Source organism: Ambystoma mexicanum, chromosome 6p (assembly GCF_040938575.1).
Source record: "Ambystoma mexicanum isolate Mex_15411 chromosome 6p, UKY_AmexF1_1, whole genome shotgun sequence".
NCBI lineage: Eukaryota > Metazoa > Chordata > Amphibia > Caudata > Ambystomatidae > Ambystoma > Ambystoma mexicanum.
Window position 1 is genome coordinate 164,778,429 of NC_090935.1, and position 19,869 is coordinate 164,798,297.

Here is a 19,869-nt window from a genome sequence, read left to right on the forward strand (position 1 = left end):
CCAACATCGCTAGTCCTGCCGGTAGCATTTTGGAGTGGGTGTGGTTGTGGGAGGGGGTTGGGTGTGCAATTTATGTGTTTTCAGGCTGTATAGCCTCCACCTGTGGTGATTCATTCCACCTGTGCAAGCTGCAATCCCCTTTGGGCGAGCACGTCCCGCACACAACGCTGCAATTCGACGAATGGCATCTTGCTATTACAATCATGTATTTAATCCCGATGGCAGTGGAATATTTGTTCATATGTTCATTCTGCAATGGTCCCATTGTTTCACATACTATCTTTACAGTTGCGAACAAACTTGTGAAGGGTCAGTGGAATGTAGTACTCGATTAACGCTGGACCCTCATGCAGCACTGTACCGAGGTTCACCGACGGGCGGGGCATCCCATTTGTGAGTGAAGCCAGTTGCCATTTTCACACACTGCCGCACTACATGGATGAATTTGTGATTTCAAGCGGTCACAGATGCCTTTTCGACGTGATGTTGCAAATGTGGAATTCGAGGACAGCGCTTTCGGTTTTCAGCTAGCGGCGAGGAGACGCCCACAGGTCTGACTGCAGATATTAAGTTCTATTGTTCAATGTCCTTGGGACAGGGGCCATAGCGAGAATGCAATGATTGATATGAATAGTATGGGATGCGCAATAGCGTAGTGGACGATAAGGCAGGACGTTCCCAAATACATGTTACTTCACAACACTAGAATTCCGGCCTGGAGCACAGTGGATTTTGCAGACTGCATTACGCACAGACTCAATGGAAATTTCACATGTTATGTGAGTAAATAATCAGGCGTTTTCATACGGGGATGAGGGTATGATGTATGGATGCATGGACAGATGATTTAATTGAGAGTTTACCATGTACATGGCTTTTTGGAATCTATCCACTTCCCCTGCGCTATGTGATGCAGAGCTGCCATAGTGGGACCATCGTCTATCTGCCCTTGTTGAACCCTCCCTGTCTCGACGCGCCTTCAAACACTTGTGTCTATGCACGTTACTAATCCCATCTAATGGATTCTGTCTTAACAGACGCATGCACACAAACACTCGTTTGTAATAGTGTATTCGCCTCGATTTATATAGTTATGATTCGCAAGTGAATTTTGGGTGGGAATAATCCTTTTGAGTGGGCTAACATGCATATGGCTGTAGATTTAGTGTGATCATTGAAGTGAGTAATTCAAATTAAGTTCTGATGCCCATACCATTCTTTTTCATTTCATTTGGGTGACAGGTATCTCCTCCCCTTTTGCCGCTGCCATCTGTATGCCACTCCTGCAGATGGCTTTTACTCCCGACACCTGCTGCTTCGTGTTAATCAGTGGAGCACCATTACGATCTTATGGGACGATCGCCAATGGGCCACATGCCCTTACGCAGTACTAGTGGCTAGGAGCAACATATCGACCTTTCAGCTGGACTAGTGCCTACCTAATGGGACGGCCCTGCGGTTCTAGGCGCTTCCATGTTGCCTTTTTGAACGTGTATGTAGCCCCTGTGTACCATGAAGGAACAGGGCGTCACACAAGCAGAAGCTGGTCATTTATTGCGGATGCAGCCCACAATACTGAAATGTATTTTGGAGTTCATGACCTAATGGCTGTATGGGCTTGGTGATTTTGTAGTGCATTAAATTTCTATTCTGATATTAACCGTGTAGCGTTATTCTTTGCAAGTAATGTAGCATATTCCTATTTGTGGAGCGATGTATTGTGAGTAGATCTGCATTGGGTTCCGGCTTCTGGTTATAGTTGCGTGGTACTGTACTGTGCGCGTTTGCCTACGAAGCCCAGTGAGGTCAGGGATAGGGGCTGCCATTATGACTGTTTTAATGATGTCATGCTCAGGGGCGGGGGATTAGCTTTTGTGTAACAGATGCCGGTCAGCCAGGTGGATTGGTGGAATGATGTGATTATCAGAATATGGCTGGTCACAGGTGCCTGTGTTTGCGTGCGTTTCTTGGAGGGAGACTGAGGTCATGTCCATTGGAATAGCTTCTGTATTCATGCCATCTGTGCCCTGCAGCTCCCATTGGCCCCTCTTGAGATGGGCCTGGCTGCTCAGTCACTCTGCCAACTTGTGTGGTACATGCTTATGCTGATGGTTGGTTTGTTTACTGGCAAGAGTACAGGGCTGGTGCAGTCTCCCTCGGGTTACTGCTCTGAATGTTGCCTTACACTGGTGTCAAGCGATGGGGGCCTGTTGTTGTTTTGTCTCATATTTCAGTTCATATTGCTGTACTTGACCCTTCACGTGCCTGTGCTGCATCAGTACGGCAATGGTGACATGGCAAATATGGATGGCCACTCACAAGGCACTTGGAGCCCCTACATTCATTTGTTCGTTGGCATGCATGGGTGACGTGTACATTTCACTGGTTGCATTGTGTGACTTCATTGCACCTACGAGGAGTTGTGCAATGTGGCCAGGGAGTGGTGTACAGGCACTCAGTAGGGCCATTTACGGTTGGTTCGCGTTGCCGTTCTTCTCACCATGGCGGAATGGTACTTTCCGCCATGCTTGATGGCGTTAGGTACATGTCCGCTAGGGTCAGAATTCGCGTACCGTTGCGCCATGGTGGTAATTACGGTTTCGCATGGCGCGCGTGCGCGTACTTGGTGCAGTTAGCGTTGGCGTTCACTACTGTGTCGCTAATGGCATCGTACTTTACGGTAACGGGTCATAATCGCACCGAGCGCTATTCGATGGCGGTATTGCATTTCCGCCATCGTTTTTCGATTTCCGCCAGGGTCGTAATGAGGGCCTATATTTCAATTAGGTTTATACGTTAGCGGAGGTATCGTAAATAAGGTACCTCCTCCTGATCTTGCAGGTGCTGTTCGTTGTCCGCTTTCTGGGGCTTCTGTGTGGCCCGGGGGGGTTTCGAGGGTCGGCTTCTGTGGCCCTTTGTCGGGCACGAGCGGTTTCTGCTTCCCGACTACGGGGTGAGGCACGGGGATTGCTGGAGCCGCTGTGGTTTGGCGTGGGTGATCTTGGGGCCGCGGCCATGGGGATCCATTTCGAAGTGCTTTTGTCCCCGGGTGTTTCTCCCTGCTTCTGACCGTAGCCCTGTGCGCGGTAGCAGCGGCGGGACGCAAGGGGGCCGTGCGGCGCCCTTAAAGGGACCGTTTGTTTTGTAGCAGGGAAGGAAGCGTGTGGGTGCGCTGCGGCCTGTGAGCAGCCAGGGGGCAGTGTCATATATTCGATTTTCGGCCCCAAAGTGACCGCGGGTGTTGGTTTTGGTGTGTTTTTTTTTTTTCGCTTGGGTCAGTTGTGGAGCGAAGGGAGGGGGTTTCTCAGGGCAGGGGTGTTATTTAGGTAGGGGGGTATATAAAAAGAAAACAAAAATGTTTAGGAAATATATATATATATATATATATATATATATATATATATATTTATTTTTTTTCCTCGGAGAATAATTGTTCTATTTTGTCTATGTGGAATTATAGAGTTGGTTTAACTCTGTAAGGGGATATTTTAGTTTATATCCCCATTTCTTTTCATGGTCTACCCAGCAGAGGTTTATTGTTCCACGGGTAGGTGCTGGTTCTGGGGCTTAACTTGGTTAGTTGAGCGGCAAGGGGCATATTTGTAGTGCACAGTCAGAGTGTTGGTGCACAAATGGTAGGACAGGGAGCCAGTAAGAGGGGTCTGGTGGATGCTAGTGCTCTGAGGGAGGCATTGGAAATTATTAGCAGGTTATCTAAGGCCCAGTTAGAAGGGGCGGTAGGGGAAGTAACGGGAGAAGTGGAGGTAGGTGGGGGCAGGCCGCAGAGTAGAGCGGCGGCTGATGGGGCCCTCGCGGCAGTGGTGGCTTGCACCCCCGCGGCGGGGGGAGGGGAGATTTGGGAATCCAGGGGCAGGAAGATGAGGAGGGAGATAGACAGGAGGGCGTCCGGGGGCTAAATGATTTCGGGTGGGGAGCCAGTGAGGGAGGGAGTGAATGAAACCCCTAGAAAAGTTAGGAGTGCTCAAGAAGAGGGGGGTCAAGGGAACCTCAGTGGGGGCGGTGATGGGGCGCAGAAGGGGGCGACAGGGCAGAGGGGAAGAGGGGGTAAATACCGGCAGAAGAGTGCAGGTGGGAGAAGGAGGGAGAGGTCCCCATCATTTGAGGAGGTGAGAGGGGGGCGCGGAACGGCCCCCCCGGGTAGGAGGAGTGAGGACGGAGGGCACTGCGCAGCCCCCGCTGGTCATGTAGAGGTAGAGGGTTTTAGAACGGCCCCTCCTAGGGCAGCGCATGGTGAGCCTAGAGGGTGCAGCACGGCCCTTAGTGATGAGGATTCCAGGGCGGAGGACGGAACGCCTCGCCCGAGAGAAGAGGACCAGGCAGGGGTTCCCGCGGCTCCGCCGAGAAGACGTCAAAGGAGTGGCGGGGCGGCCGCCCCGGGCTCGCAAGAGGAAGATCAACTCAACTCGGGCATGAGCTTGCATCCACAATGGTATTTAAGGGTTGATGAAGTTGGATTGGAGGATTATGTGGGGCAATGGGAGGTAGAAGGTTATAGGGCGGTAAGGGAAAGGGGGGAGGAGAGAAGAAGTTTGAGGTGGGATCTTGAAAGGCAGGTGCAGGGTGGTCGGGGGGCAAGAGGTCGGGGGAACTATTGGCTGGGTGAGTCTGCTGACATGTTTTGTCCCCGCAGTAGGAGCCCTCTAAGAAAAAGAGATTAGGAGCATCGGTGCGGACGCCAGACCGCAGACGGCCTGCGTGGAAAGAGGTGAGCGGGAAAGGGTATGGTCATCTGCATGGCAGAGAGGGGGCATAGGAAGGGGGACGGGAAATGAAGGGTCTAGAATGCAAGGGGTAAGGAAAGAAGTTGGGGTACAGGCCATTGGAGCCTTGGGGGTTGAGAAGAGCATTTGCTCAGTGGAGGTCCAAACGGACAAGTTGGTGGAGCCATTGGTGCTCGAGGTGCAAGCTGAAAAAGAAAAGGAGGTCGAAGTGAAAGGCAAGGAGAAGAAACTGCCATACATGGGGATAACAAAACCATTGGGGGCGCACTTGATGGCAGCGACCAGGGAGAAGATTCAGGCGGGGGAATTTGTAGATGTCTTTAAATTGCTCCATAGGGAAGTGAGAACAAAGGAGGGGTCTAAGTAAGAAGAGAGGGAACTGGCTTTGCGCCCAAGGGTCCCGGTGACTATTGAGAATTGGACGTCGGCATTTATCATTTATGCCAGTGTATATTGTGAAAAATTCCCGGAACGTTGCGTGGCCCTGCTTAAATATATGGACGTAATTAGGAAGGTGTTCACGAGTTTTGGGGGTTTTGCCTGGGTACGCTATGATGAGGAATTCAGAGCGAGAATGGCGGAGGACAGTCAGGCGGTCTGGGGGGAGATAGACATGGATCTTTGGCTGCAATGGATGGCTCCAACGAGGCCTGCCCCGACATTGCACACAGCAAGTGGGCTGCCTATGCCTTTCCGGCCCTTTCTTGGTCGCCCCGCCCATGTGGGGGTGGGGGGAGGAGGCAGAGGACAGCCCTCGACAGCATGTTGGTTGTTCAATAAAGAAGGCTGCACAAGGTGGATGTGCAAATTTAAACACGAGTGCAGCAGGTGTGCGGGTCGGCATCCGGTTACGGATTGTTTTCAGGCAGGGGACAGTGGTCAGGGCAAGGAGCGGGGCAAGGAGGTGGGGGGGAAGGACCGCATGCCAGGTAAATTGGGGTGTGCTGGTAGGTCAGGCTCAGTTTATCGTAAAAGGAGGAGGGGGGCACAAGGTTTGATGAAAGGTTTTGGGGCGATTTAAAGGGGGTAGGAAAGGGGTGAGGAGGAAGAATCGAAGGTAGGGGAGGGTCGCAGGGGGGTATAACTGTGGAAATTGTTAAGGGGTGGTGGCCGTCGTTTGGTGGGCATGGTTGACCGTGGCAAAGCCCTCACGCTTGCCGCACGACGAGGTGAGAAAGCTTCAGGCTGCATGGACGGAGGTGCGAGAGCGCCTCTGGTGCAGCAGGAGGAAGTGATGAGATGGGTCTGCATGGACGGGGCTGCACTAGGGCCCCTGGTGCAGCTGGGGGAAAAAAAGTGAAGCAACGAAGCAAGGTGCTGGAAGTGGAATTTATGTGGAATGGTCTGCATGGACGGGGGTGCAGGTTTGGCCCCTGGTGCAGCGGTGGAGAGGAGTAAGGCAGAAAAGGGGCCTGCATGGACGGGGGTGCACTAGGGACCATGGTGCAGGTTGGAAACAGGTGGTAATGGACGCAAGGAGCTTGAAGATTAGTTATAGGGAAGGGACTGCATGGACGGGGGTGCAGGTTTGGCCCCTGGTGCAGTGGCGAGAGGAAGAATAAAGTAAAGGGCCTGCATGAACGGGGGTGCACATGGGCCCCCGGTGCAGGGGGGGCAACGCAGGGCCAAATTAATAAGGTGATGGAAGGTGGGGGGGCAAGGGTGAGCAGGAGGGTAATAGTTTAGGGGAAAAAGGAGGGGCTAAGTGGGTTTTGGTGTATTGTTTAAAGGTTAGGTGAAAGGGGCGAAACATAGGGGGACAGGTAGGAGAGGACCTTGGGTGTTTCCGGAGAGGGTTAAGGAGATGGCCAGAAAGGATAGGGTACTGAGGAAGGGTTACTAGTGGTGCGGGAAAGGTTAGGAGGTTGGAACTCATTCATTTAGGAGGGGTGCAGCATCTGAAGGTAGCAGGCTGGGCTATTCAGAGGAGTAGGTGAATAGGTTGGGACGTTGGGAGTAAGGGAGATACAAAGGGTATGCCAGGGACCGCGTCAAACGGAATGTCGTTATAACATTTTTTCAGTAGGTAGCAGGAGTGTTGCATTTATTAGGATGTTGTTGATTTGTAAGTGATTTTGTAATTTCTTTTTCAGATGCTGCTAGGAGGTACGGTCAGATGTCAAAAATCTGGTTTTTGGGACATTCTAGGGTTAAGTGGGCGGGGAAAGAAGATGAGAAAAAGGTTGTTGGCAGGCAACTGGGGTGCAACTATAAAGATGTTGTGGTAAAATGGTCCGGGTTTGGGGGGCTGGGCTGGGATCAGTTGCTTCCTATGTTGGCTGGGTTGGGGGAAAACTATGGGCCTCCAGTTGGGGGGGGGATTAGTCTTGGTGGGGAAAATTATCTGGTAAGGGATATGGGTGTGGCTCTTAGGAAAATAAAAAGGGTTTTTTGTTATGGGTCTGACAAGTGTGGCCTCAAGCAACTGTAGGGGGGACTAAGTGTTTGCCACAGAGAGTTGGGAGGGGAGCAAAAAATGAGGGTCCGATAGAGCGGGCAAGGAAGGGGATAAACAGAGAGATGGTAGAATTTTGTACATCGGTGTCAGTACAGGTTTTGGACCGTAAGGAGATGGTTTAGAAAGAATTGATGAGACTTAGAGAGGATGGGTAAACTTTCCGGGTTGGGGAACAATCATTATCTGGCGGACTGGAGCTCTTGGCTGGGAGATTGGTTGAGGAGTTGGAGGTAGGAAAATTGGTGGGGGGGTGGTGCAGAAAGAACACCTCGGGGGAGGGTTTTTCTGGTGCCGGGGGCATGGCCCCTTTTGATGTGAGGGATGGAAGCACAATGGGGGAATGACATGGGAAAGGATGGGGTGGCGCTGTTTGCACAAGCGGGCCACCACGGGGGAACAGGTATTGAGCCTGGAGGGGCATGGCCCCGAGGAGAAAGCGGGACGCCTGGAAAAGGGGTAAGGAGACGGTAGGGTCCAAGGGATAGTTAGGGAGGAAATGGCTTTATTTAATTATTTAATTGTTGGGGAAAATGGAAAATGTTTAATTATTTAATTGGTTGTTTAAAATATTTCGTTAGTTTGTAAGGCCATGGAGCCAGGTAAGCGTTTAATTGTAAGCTTTGGCCTGTCACATTAAAGCGACCTTTCCACTTTTAAATGAGTCTGGGTTTTTGTGCAGTAAGCCAAAAAGAAATCAATTACCATTTGCGATGATGGCCCACTTTTTCGTTGGTGCCGAGACAGGTTTATATGCCCCAGTCAGATCCTGTCCCCCCTAATTCCAATACTCGCCACCTGACCCCCTTCCCCCCCTCTCCGCCCCTGCCCTCCATTTAGCATCGCACTTGAAGCACTGGCACGGCCAGGCCATGCCGTGCAGTGAGAAAGCAAAGTAATTATGAACATGCAGAAAGGCTCCCGTTGAAATAAACCTACGTACGAAAAAATCTGCTTTGAATGCTCTTGCCTCGAAATGATTGCCGAGCGCGGGCTCCGCGCGGTGCTTTGAGAGTGCCCCCCCCTCACCACCCCCTCTTTTTTTTGAAGAATAAAGCAAGTTTGCTTTGGCAGCTCAGGCGGCGGTTCAAAGGGAATGCGCGGGTCTTTGAAGCGGGCTCAAAGCTGGTTTCCAAACTGCCGTCTCATGTCCCATACTCGACGAGTTCATGAGAGGAAGTGTTTAGCACGCGGTAATGGCGGGGCCCCTTGAAAGTCTGCCACGGCGCGCGCCATTGCTGCACCTCTTTGTGAAGTAACTGCCCTAGGTCCACATTGTCAGAGGCGGTGCCATCGAGCACGGCAGCCTTGTAATGTGGGGGTGGGGGGCACTAAAAGGTACAAGCAGAGAGCACCACCAAAGCAGTCGCAATGAAAATTGGGAGTTTTGGCTGCTGTCATATCAATAATGCGGGTGTAGGGCTGTGGTGCTGCTAGTTTAGTTTTGGCCTTGCTGGTGATGGGGGAGCAGCGTTCTGGAAATCAGTGTAGTAGTCGTTTTTTTTTATTAATCATTACCGATTACATGCCTCTTTTAACTTAACGTTGTCTTGGGGATAGAGAAAAAGACACGGGAGCAAAAGGAAGGCAAACCAATCTGCTGCCCTGGTATTGACATATACAACATAAAGGTATGTTAAAGCGTTCTAGGGTTTAATGCCTGGACAAGTATCTCTAGCACAAGCACTGGCAACGGAAGTATGCTTTGGTTGTCATATAAACAGCAAATAATTCGCCTACCAACATAAATGATAATTGACTATTCACAGGAGAGCATGTTATGTTCAAACATGTAGGCACTACACATAAACAATTCATACTACAACCATTGTGACAATAACAAAAACAGAAGTGACATTTACAAAACTTGTTTATTCAAAGGCATATTCAAATTCATTAATGCAAAAGCGATCAAAAAGCAAACATTCAAGAAATATATAAACAGCATAATTTTGCCACCCAGTGACACCAGTCAAAAGAGAAATATACATTTCAATGCTTGTGTACAGGTTGCTAGTTGCTTCAAAAATATTATCTTTTCATAATTATTCATTTAACAAGTGCACAAAACTTCATTCTTTTTTTACACATGCATTGTATAACGTCCGTGGAGGTTTCGGCGTATTACAAGCAGCACGCCTTCCTCAGGACCCATTTATTACATGGTTGAGACCCATCGAGTACATGGCCCACGATAAAAACGGAAAGTTAGGGCTTCCTCAGTATGGACAAAATGTAAGCTGCCCCAAAGAAATATCCTTAGTATCACATCATTAGCTGCCGGGAATTAGCCACGTCATGGTACTAGCCTATTTGATCCAAAACATTTGCCCTAATGACCAATTTGATCGAATTTTGCATGGGCGATTTGGCCTTCGGGGCAATTTGGTCGCATATATTGCAAAATACCAACCATGGAGAGCAGGGGTTGCGGGGGGTGTCCCCCTCCCCCAAAGTTTGATATTTTTCAATTTTGGGGTTGCTGGGGTGTTGTCCCCCGTTTCCTTAAAATTGAGGCGGGGGACAACATTTTTTTAAAGAAATGCATGTGCGTTAAAATTGGGCCCCGAGCAGATAAATTGCAGTCAGTTTGCCGCAATACAAAAAATGTTTGTCAAACACACCCAAACCCACGTCATAAATCAGCAGTCAGTGCTAAGAGTGCAGAAACAGTAAGCGGGGGATGCAAGGTGTGACAGTCTGTTTGCATCTGCAGGCTGAAGTGCCCAATAAAGCCCTCATCTGCTTAGTGTAGGCGCCATGTGCTAAGGTGTAACCCTGTATGAGCAGTCCCTGCCATCATATATTAACAGTAGCCTTAAATATGATATTTTATGATATGGCATTTGTCCCTATAATACCTTCATATGCCTGGTAAAATCACAATTTGCTAGGTTCTACACCCGCATGAGCAGGTGCTGCACTCAAGTGGTAAATATGGGCCTGATTGCCCAACAATGCCTTCATATGCCTGGTAAAGTCACTATTAGCTAAGGTCTAATATTGCATTGGCAGAGGCTGCCATCATATAGAACCGGGAGGATAGCTCAGGGGCAAGGCGCTTTTATTGGAAGCAAGACAACGCAGAGCAACACCGGCCCAGGGCTTAAAGACTGGTCTCCCTCCCATATTGAGCACATTATAAAACATGTATTAATATATTAAGTGCAGCATTAAATGCTAATATATTATATGCCGTCATGTGCCGGGTAAAGTCATCATTTTCTAAGTTCTAGTCCCACTTGAGCAGGTGCTGCCATCATATATTAGGTGCATTCCAGGGGCCCTATGGACAAGGTGAGACCTTCGCTCCCCACTTCTACTTCAGGAAGATTGTCTGCCACCCACAGGGGTCCTTCACATCCAGTGAACAGGATCCTGGATCCATTGTAGAGCCAGCAGATAGACCTTGGTCTAACAGCCGTGTCCCTCCAGCTGTTCCCTGGGGTTGGTCAGGGGTGACAAACTCTCCTCTGCCTTGGAGGCTTCTGTCTTCACTGCTTCTTTTGAGAGCATCCATGGATCCCACCTTCCTGTTAAGTTATGTTGCATGTACTTGTAAAGCGCACGAACACCAAAGGTAACTTGGCATAAAAGATACCAACAGAACGAGAGAAAGTAAAGGGTAGAAGCAAACCGAAAGCAGCTAAAACAGAACAGTTTTTAACAAGCGTCAAAACTGAAGCTGATTAGCACTGTCCCTGAGAGCAGTTGGAAGAGAATTCCATAGTTTAGCTGCAGAAACAGAAAAAGAACAGCTGACACAAACCTGGCAAGCCGGAACTGAGGAGCGAAAATCAGCCGGGCGTCTTGGGGACGCAGTGGGCGAGTACGGCAGTATGGTGGAAACTTAACTTGAAAGCACTCTGCTCCCTGACTGTAGAAATCCTGGTGTTCTATGCAGAGTGACTGAAAAGAGATACGTTTCGAGACAGTAAGCCGAAGCAAACAACGCCGCACAGGGGAAAAATGACACCCTTAAGAGGTGTCAGTAGCCACCAGAGCTGCCAGATTTGAAGGTGCTGAAGACGGTTGGTGGAGATAAAGTGGTTGTAAAACAGGGGGTACTAGGAGTCTCCCTACCGGTCTCAGTTGCGGGGGAGTCTCAATCAGGTTTTTTAGCTGACAATCCCTTTCACAGAAGAGAAATATCCACAACATATCAGTCTTTGTCCTGCCCTGGGGCAGTCCAGCACCAAAATACTTATGGCAATCCTCTTCTGAACAAGAGTACCAACAGCAACCCCAGACCCGTGTTTCGGCCCATCTGAGCCTCGTCAGTGAGGTGGCGCTATGCCTCTCTAAGAGCAGTGAGCCAGGGGTCCGTGTCTTGATTACCCTATAGTAACTTATGGTGAGACCCAAAGTTACTTTTTAACATACAAAACAGAAGGTTGTGCCAGAAAAATGGAATTACAATAATCGATGTGATGCAAGACAAGAGCACCAACGACCAAGGCATGAAGATGAGGAGAGAGAAAAGGCAATACTTTCTGCAAAACTTTCAATGGAAAATGGCCGATCTGACAGAGAGAACTGACCTGTGCCTCAGTGGAAAAAGATGCAGAAATCTTGAACCCAAGATCTTTCACCACAGGTGCAGGTGTGGGGAGCGGGCTAAGGTTCCTAACCTGACCTGGGGTCAAACAACAGAAACCTTGCACCTGTGCAAGTGCAGTTTTGTACCGTATTAGCACTAGAGCAAAAAAAGCCCCAGGGCAAAAACATATTCTTTCAATAAACATTTGCACAAGGGCAAAGTTTGCCCTAGTGTTAATATCGGCCTATAATAACACTAGGGAAAATATTGACTGGCACAAAAAAGAATTGAAAGAATACGTTTTTTGCACGAGGACCATTTTGCCCTAGTGCTAATATCATGCAAAGTTTCTGTAACAAGACCCTGGATAACTGTGTGCTATAATCTGTCCAGTTCCGTGCCTTTAACACCGCAATCTGCTTGGGACATCATTCTGAGTATGGTTATAACTGTGAAATACCTCCTATTTTAAAAATACCACCTGATCATGCACATTTTTCAGGACATCACAGTATTGAAATATACAGTGCTTCATGTGTTAAATATGGGCTATTTCTTCCATGCAGTATTTTCTATGTACCCCCAGGCATTGTGCACGTCATGCATTCCAACTCCTAATTAGGTGGCACTTTAAAAACAAAATGAAATTAAAATAACACGTTTTACTTTTTCTCCAGCTGTGCATTTGCTCTTATAGTATCAATACATTATATGCTCGTATCCATCATGACTTCATATTCATAACGTTAGGACCAGCTCTATGCAACTGTACAAAATGTATAAATCCGAAAGGTATATACCAACTCTCATGGCATTATATACCTGTTTTAATTGTAATAGCAATCTCCTTCCATAGGAACCCCATACATGTATTAATTTGCAAAATATTCTTTATTTTATATCATACAAAAGATTTCAATATAAAGACTGTGGCCCTCATTACGACCCTGGCGGAAAGTGACTGACAGGACCGCCACAGCGTAAATAGCGTTTCCGCCATTGCACGATGGAGCAAAGTGCGGCCCATTCCGACCCATCGGGCACGAGCACCACGGCATGGCGGAAGTGCAAAGTCCGCGATGGCGGAAATGACCCCAAAACGGCCCACACCGCCGCCGTACGGCGCCCTAGGTGCAATACCGCCACCCATTTTAGCGGACACCGCAGTGAGCGCCAACCGGAAAGTACGGTGACCGTAAATATAGGGAAACGGAAGTAAAAACATGGGCCCGGAACGGGAAACAACACGCCGTACACCTATAAAACCACAAAATCCACACAACCACTAAAAACACTACCCTGAGACACATCCCAACCCGTCATCCACCCTAGTGAAACCAAGAAAAATGGGAAAAGTAGCGAAGAAAGCGTGCGACTGCAAGCGGCAGGTCCACTTCTCCCGTGAGGAACTCACCGTGCTTACAGAGACCCTCCAGGAGAATGCCGCCGCCGTCTTCTCCACGCAAATGACCAGGACGGCACTTGCGAACAAGAAGGCCATATGGGCCCTGGTGGCACAGCGGGTAAGTGCGGTGGGGACCGCACCCCGCAACCCACAGCAATGCAGAAAGCGATAGGACGACCTGCGGATACGCGTCCGTAGCATACTTTCTGCCAACCGCAACATTGCCACAGCCACCGGGGGAGGATCGGAATCACCCATCAAGTTGACCCCCTGGGAAGAAATCTGTGCCTCCACCATTGGAATGGAGAGCATAGAGGGAGTCGGAGGGATGGAGAAAGGAGTGCAGACATCCGGAGAATCCGGTAGGTGGCCCAAATAAAACCATGCCAAATCCACAATGTCCAATCATGTGAATCACATGTGTCCACATAGCGCAACAGCAACACATGGCCAGGAGAACGTCCACACACATTGGCCTGATAGCGCACTTTAAAACTCACAATAAATACATAAATAATTAAAAACCCCAAAAACACCCACTACACGTGCAGCAGGCACACCCTAACTGCAGGCTGCCAAACAACTGCACCCTCACTCCACACACAAATGAAAGCACCTCCAAAGCCCCGACCCAAATCACCCTCAGGTACCACCCCAATGCATGTGATACATTGCCATTCCAATTCCCACAGACCCATTAATAACGCTCGCCCTCCTTTACTCCACCACAGGGTCCGATCCAAACGACGAGCTTCAGGACACCCCTACCAGCACACCTGCAAAGAGGGCCAAGACCAACGGCCAAAGACCCTCCACCTCAGCTGCACGCATCAAGACACAGCAGCAGCACAAATCAAGTGGCAGCACAGAGGAGGGAACATCAACAGGCACCCCAGCAGCTAGCATGCCCACAACAGCAGCACCACAGGTCCCCCCAATGGATGCCACAGAAGGCACTGCCTCTGGTGGCAGCAGCACCATAGGTGACACCCCATTAATGGCAGCATGCTCCGACACAGAAGACGGGGATGTCGAAGTCAGATCCATCCATGACCTGTCCCAATCCCCCTGTCTGTTCCATCCCGTACACCATGAGGATACCACGCAGGGGCACCCACAAGACGACGACTGGCCATCCCCCACAAGCCCTGTGGCAGGGCAACATGAGGCGAACAGCCACTCTGTGACACCACCGCAAATGGCCATGGCCCAGCAGAGGCAACAGTCCCTCGACCAGTTAATCGTGCAACAGCAGCAACTGGCCACGCTCCTCAAGGACCATGCCGATGAATGTGGGGGCACTAAGGCAGACATAGAAACATCAACTGAGACACTTAGGGCAGAAATGGAGAGAAGTACAGAGACACTAAGGGCACAAATGGAGAGTAGCACCGAGTGCCTGATAGTACAAATGGAGAGTAGCACCGAGAGCCTGAGAGTCCAAATGGAGAGAAGCACCGAGAGCCTGAGGGGGGAACTGCATGCGACGTCCAAAGACGTATGTGCCGAACTTGCCGCAGTGCGCCGTGTGCTCACTGAGCTCTCACAAACCCTTAGGGACATGCATGGACGTGAGCAGGCAGAGACATCATCCGTTGCAAGTTCCGTCCAGGGCAGCCCCCAACGTAGATCTGGGAGGAACCTGCGCTCCACAGGCAGGGGTGCCCCTGATACCCGCAGAGGGGGCTTGCAATAGCGACTGCCCACTGACAATGAGCAACTTTGGACACTGGTGTTCGGGGGGGAGGTAGGAGGGTGGAGGGGGTGTGTTGGGCTCACTTGGGTGGCGGGTCGATAGGGTGTTCAACATGATATCACATATGCCATAAACAATGCACGATCAACCAATGAGATGTGTGGACAATGATCTTTGTGTACTAGGCCATCATAGGCGTACAGTCCATATTGTGCATGTACCAGACACACACAGTGCCACGAGTCCCGTGTCCATGTATCAGCCACCAGGCGTGAGTGCTAGAAGCATGCATCAATGAGATGCTGACGAATGTCACGGCCCTCCTGTGCCTCGCGGACTCCTTGAGGTGCTGCCACATCCCCACCCTCATCATGACCATCTTCAGGTGCTTGCAGTTCTGCGTCAGGGGGCATGGGCACATTTCTACGTACGCACATGTTGTGTAGCATGACACATGCCATCACCATCTTTGCAACCTTCTCATGGCGGTACAGGAGTGCCCCGCCAGACCTGCTGAGGCACCGGAAACGAGTCTTCAGTAGGCCGAATGCCTGTTCTATGACTACACGGGTACGTGAGTGGGCATGGTTGTAGTCCTCCTCATGCTGGTCCCGTGGGTTCCGGACTGGTGTGAGGAGCCATCTCTTCAGTGGATATCCGGCATCACCTGTATGTGGACGATAAACGAATTATGTGGAATGCCATTGCTACGTACGCACCCCCCCCCTTCCTGCCAGGTCATTGCCGCATCACATACCCCACATCATCATGCATGAAATGAGACTCACCGAGTAGCCAGGATCTGTACCCTGCGTGTCGCTCCATGTAGCGTGGTATTGTTGAGTTCCTCAAGACCATAGAATCATGGGTTGATCCAGGGAATCGGGCACAACAATGTGTAATGATCCTGTTGGAGTCACACACCATTTGTACATTCAGAGAATGAAATTGTTTTCGGTTGCGGTACTGGGCCTCCATGGCATGTGGGACGACCAATTCCACATGGGTGCAGTCGATGGCACCAAGGCAACCCGGTATGCCGCCAAGTGCATGGAATCCCACTTTTGTGTTGGTAATTTCCTGCTCCGAGCGTGGTAGAGAGATGTAGTCGTCTGCGTGCTGCAGGAGGGCATCGAGCACTTGCAATAGTGTCCGTGAGAACAGTGGCTGAGAAATGCCATGCAACTGTCTGACTGTGTGCTGGTAGGTGCCTGTGGCCAGGAAGTGGAGTACAGACACCACCTTCAGTAGGGGTGGGATGGCGGTTGGGCTATCTATCATGCTGACAAGGTCAGCCTGTGTCATGTCCACAATGGCGGCTATGGTGTCCCGGTCCAAACGGTAGAGGGTGTGGATCTGCTCATCAGTGAGGTTGAACGGATGTGCTCGGAGGCGTGGGATTGCGGGCTGCCTGCGTGGTGGTAGTGGCTGTGCTGGCGGCCCTTGCTGGCCCTGCCTTGCCCTCCTCCTCCTCCTGCGTCTCCTCCGTGCGGCCGGTTGTAGTTGGTGTTCGTCTTCTTCTTGGAGTTGGAGTACTTGCAGTGCTATCAGGTCCCCCAGGGCCAACATCGCGAGTCCTGCCGGTAGCATTTCGGAGTGGGTGTGGTTGTGGGAGGAGACTGGGTGTGCAATTTATGTGTTTTCAGGCTGTATGGCCTCCACCTGTGGTGATTCATTCCACCTGTGCAAGCTGCTCTCCCCTTTGGCCGAGCACGTCCCGCACACAACGCTGCAATTCGAGGAATGGCATCTTGCTATTACAATCATGTATTTGTACCCGATGGCCGTGTAACATTGGTTGATATGTTCATTCGGCTATGGTCCCATTGTTTCACATACAATCTTTGCAGTCGCGAACAGACTTGTGAAGGGTCAGTGGAACGTAGTACTCGAGTAACGGTGGACCCTCATGCATCACTGTACCGAGTTGCAACGACGGGCGGGGCGTCCCATTTGTGAGTGAAGGCAGTTGCCATTTTCACACACAGCCGCACTAGATGGATTAATTTGTGATTTCAAGCAGCCACAGATGCCTTTTCGACGTGATGTTGCAAATGAGGAATTCGAAGGGCGGCGCTTTCGGTTATCAGCTAGCGGCGAGGAGATGCCCACAGGTCTGACTGCAAATATAACGTTCTATTGTTCAATGTCCTTGGGACAGGGGCCATGGCGAGGATGCAATGATTGATATGAATAGTTTGGGAAGCGCAATAGCGAAGTGGACGATGAGGCCGGACGTTCCCAAATACATGTTACTTCACAACACTGGAATTACGGGCTGGGGCATAGTGGATTTTGCAGGCTGCATAACGCACAGACTCAATGGAATTCTCACATGTTATGTGAGTATGGAAACAGGCGTTATCATTACGGGATGAGGGAATGATGAATGGAAGCATGGACAGATGATTTGATACAGTGTTTGCCATGTACAGGGCTTCTTGGAATCTGTCCGCCTCCCCTGCGCTATGTGATGCAGGGCTGCCATAGTGGGACCATCGTCTATCTGGCCTTGTTGAGCCCTCCCTGTCTCGACGCGCCTTCAGACACTTGTGTCCATGCACGTTACCAATCCCATCTGATGGATTCTGTTTTCACAGACGAATGCACAGGTACACTCGTTTGTGATGGTGTTTTCACCTCGATATAGATAGTTATGAGTCGCAAGTGGTTTTGGGGTGGTGATGATCCTTTGGAGTGGGCTAGCATGCATATGGCTGTGGATTTAGTGTGATCATTGAAGTGAGTTGTTCGAATGTAGTTCTGATGGCCATTCTATTCTTTTTCTTTTCTTTTGGTTGACAGGTATCTCCTCCCCTTTTGCCACTGCCATCTGTATGCCACTCCTGCAGATGGCTTTTACTCCCGACACCTGCTGCTTCGTGTTAATCAGTGGAGCAGCATTACGATCTTATGGGACGATCGCCAATGGGCCACATGCCCTTACGCAGTACTAGTGGCTCGGAGCAACATTTCGGCCTTTCAGCTGGACTAGTGCCTCCCCATTGGGACGGCCCTGCGGTTCTGTGCGCTTCCATGTTGCCTTTTCGTACGAGAATGTGGCCCTGTGTACCATGAAGGAACAGGGCGTCACACAAGAAGTAGCTGGTCATTTCTTGCGGATGCAGCCCACAATGGTGAAATGTGTTTTGGAGTTCATGGCCTAATGGCTGTATGGGCTTGGTGAATTTGTTGTGCATTAAATTTCTATTCTGATATGGGCCGTGTAGCGTTCTTCTTTGCAAGTGATGTGGCATATTCCTATTTGGGGAGCGATGTATTGTGAGGAGATCTGCATTGGGTTCCAGCTTCGGAGTATAGTTGCGTGGTACTGTGCTGGGCGCGTTTGCCTACGAAGCCCAGTGAGGTCAGGGATGAGGGCTGCCAATATGACTGTTTGAATGATGTCATGCTCAGGGGCGGGGGATTAGGTTTTGTGTGACAGATGCCGGTCAGCCAGGTGGACTGGTGGAATGATGTGATTTTCGGAATATTGCTGGTCACAGGTGCCTGTGTTTGCGTGCGTTTCTTGGTGGGGGACTGAGGTCATGTCCATTGGAATGGCTTCTGTATTCGTGCCATCTGTGCCCTGCAGCTCCCATTGGCCCCTCTTGAGATTCTTTTGTTCGTTGGCATGCATGGGTGACTTGTACATTTCACTGGTTGCATTGTGACTTCATTGCACCTACGGGGAGTTGTACTATGTGGCCAGGGAGCGGTGTACAGGCACTCAGTGGGGCCGTTTACGGTTGATTCGCGATGCCGTACTTCTCACCATGGCGGAATGGTACTTTCCGCCGTGCTTGATGGCGTTAGGTACATGTCCGCTAGGGTCGGAATTCGCGTACCCTTGCGCCATGGTGGTATTTACGGTTTGGCATGGCGCGCGCGCGCGTACTTGGTGCAGTTAGCGTTGGCGTTCACTACGGTGTCGCTAATGGCATCGTACTTTGCGGTGACGGGTCATAGTCGCACCGAGCGCTATTCGATGGCGGTATTGCATTTCCGCCATCGTTTTTCGATTTCCGCCAGGGTCGTAATGAGGGCCTGTGTGTGGAAAATACTTGCATACATTAAAAAGATCATGAATTGAATTTCTAATAACAACTAATTAAATGTAGAGTCAAAAAAACACACTTCATAACCAAAGACAACCCCTTCTATATCTCATACATCCTACATCATTCATTCACATTCATAATCACTCATACTGTGCAAATAAGCAAAGAATACAATTGATCAAATAAGCCTGTTGACGAAGAACAAACAGGGGGTCTTCCAATTCGGCCCTAAAATGCAAAGTGATAATTACACATTAATGCACCCCATTATTGTTTTACAGGTACATATCAGTGACAATTTTGATATGAACACTTTCCCTTGCAGTTAGAAAAACTGCTGCAACTCTATGTCATCCAATAGGATTTTAAACAAAATACTGTCGACTCGAGTTTCGGCTACCTCCTAGTCTTGATTTCTGGAGCGGAGCCATCTTCAGGACAAAACAACAACCCATTTGGGATTGCTTTGGTGTGTGTGGCCGATTTTTACGAAGTATGGAGTCTTAAGGCTATAATGCCCCTGGAAGGAACCGGAGCAGGATGTTCACAATTTTTCCACTCTGCATCTGGCTTCTGGTGTTGATCGCATTGGGGGTTCAGTTCTTTGAAAGCAAACTGACCCTGCATTTAATGCCTCATAGATGCTTGTGTTATTGCCTGGTGCTTGAATAATGTCATTCACACATCAGTTAGAGCTTCGTCGCCGCTACATCATGTCAGTTTCCTGAGGTCATGTTGTTCAACCAAGGCCATCTTAATTGGTGACCGTCAGTCCGCCACTTTGCATAGAACACACTGTTGCTGCACGAAGTGTGTCAATCTCCCCGAACCTCGTCGCATCCGAAACTCCCGATGCAACAACATACATTCAACCAAGTTTGCAGATCACTTTTGCTAAGATTGAATGAATGAATCATAAATGAACTGCCCAAGAGATGTGCCCAGTTCCCAGCGACATGAATAACGATAA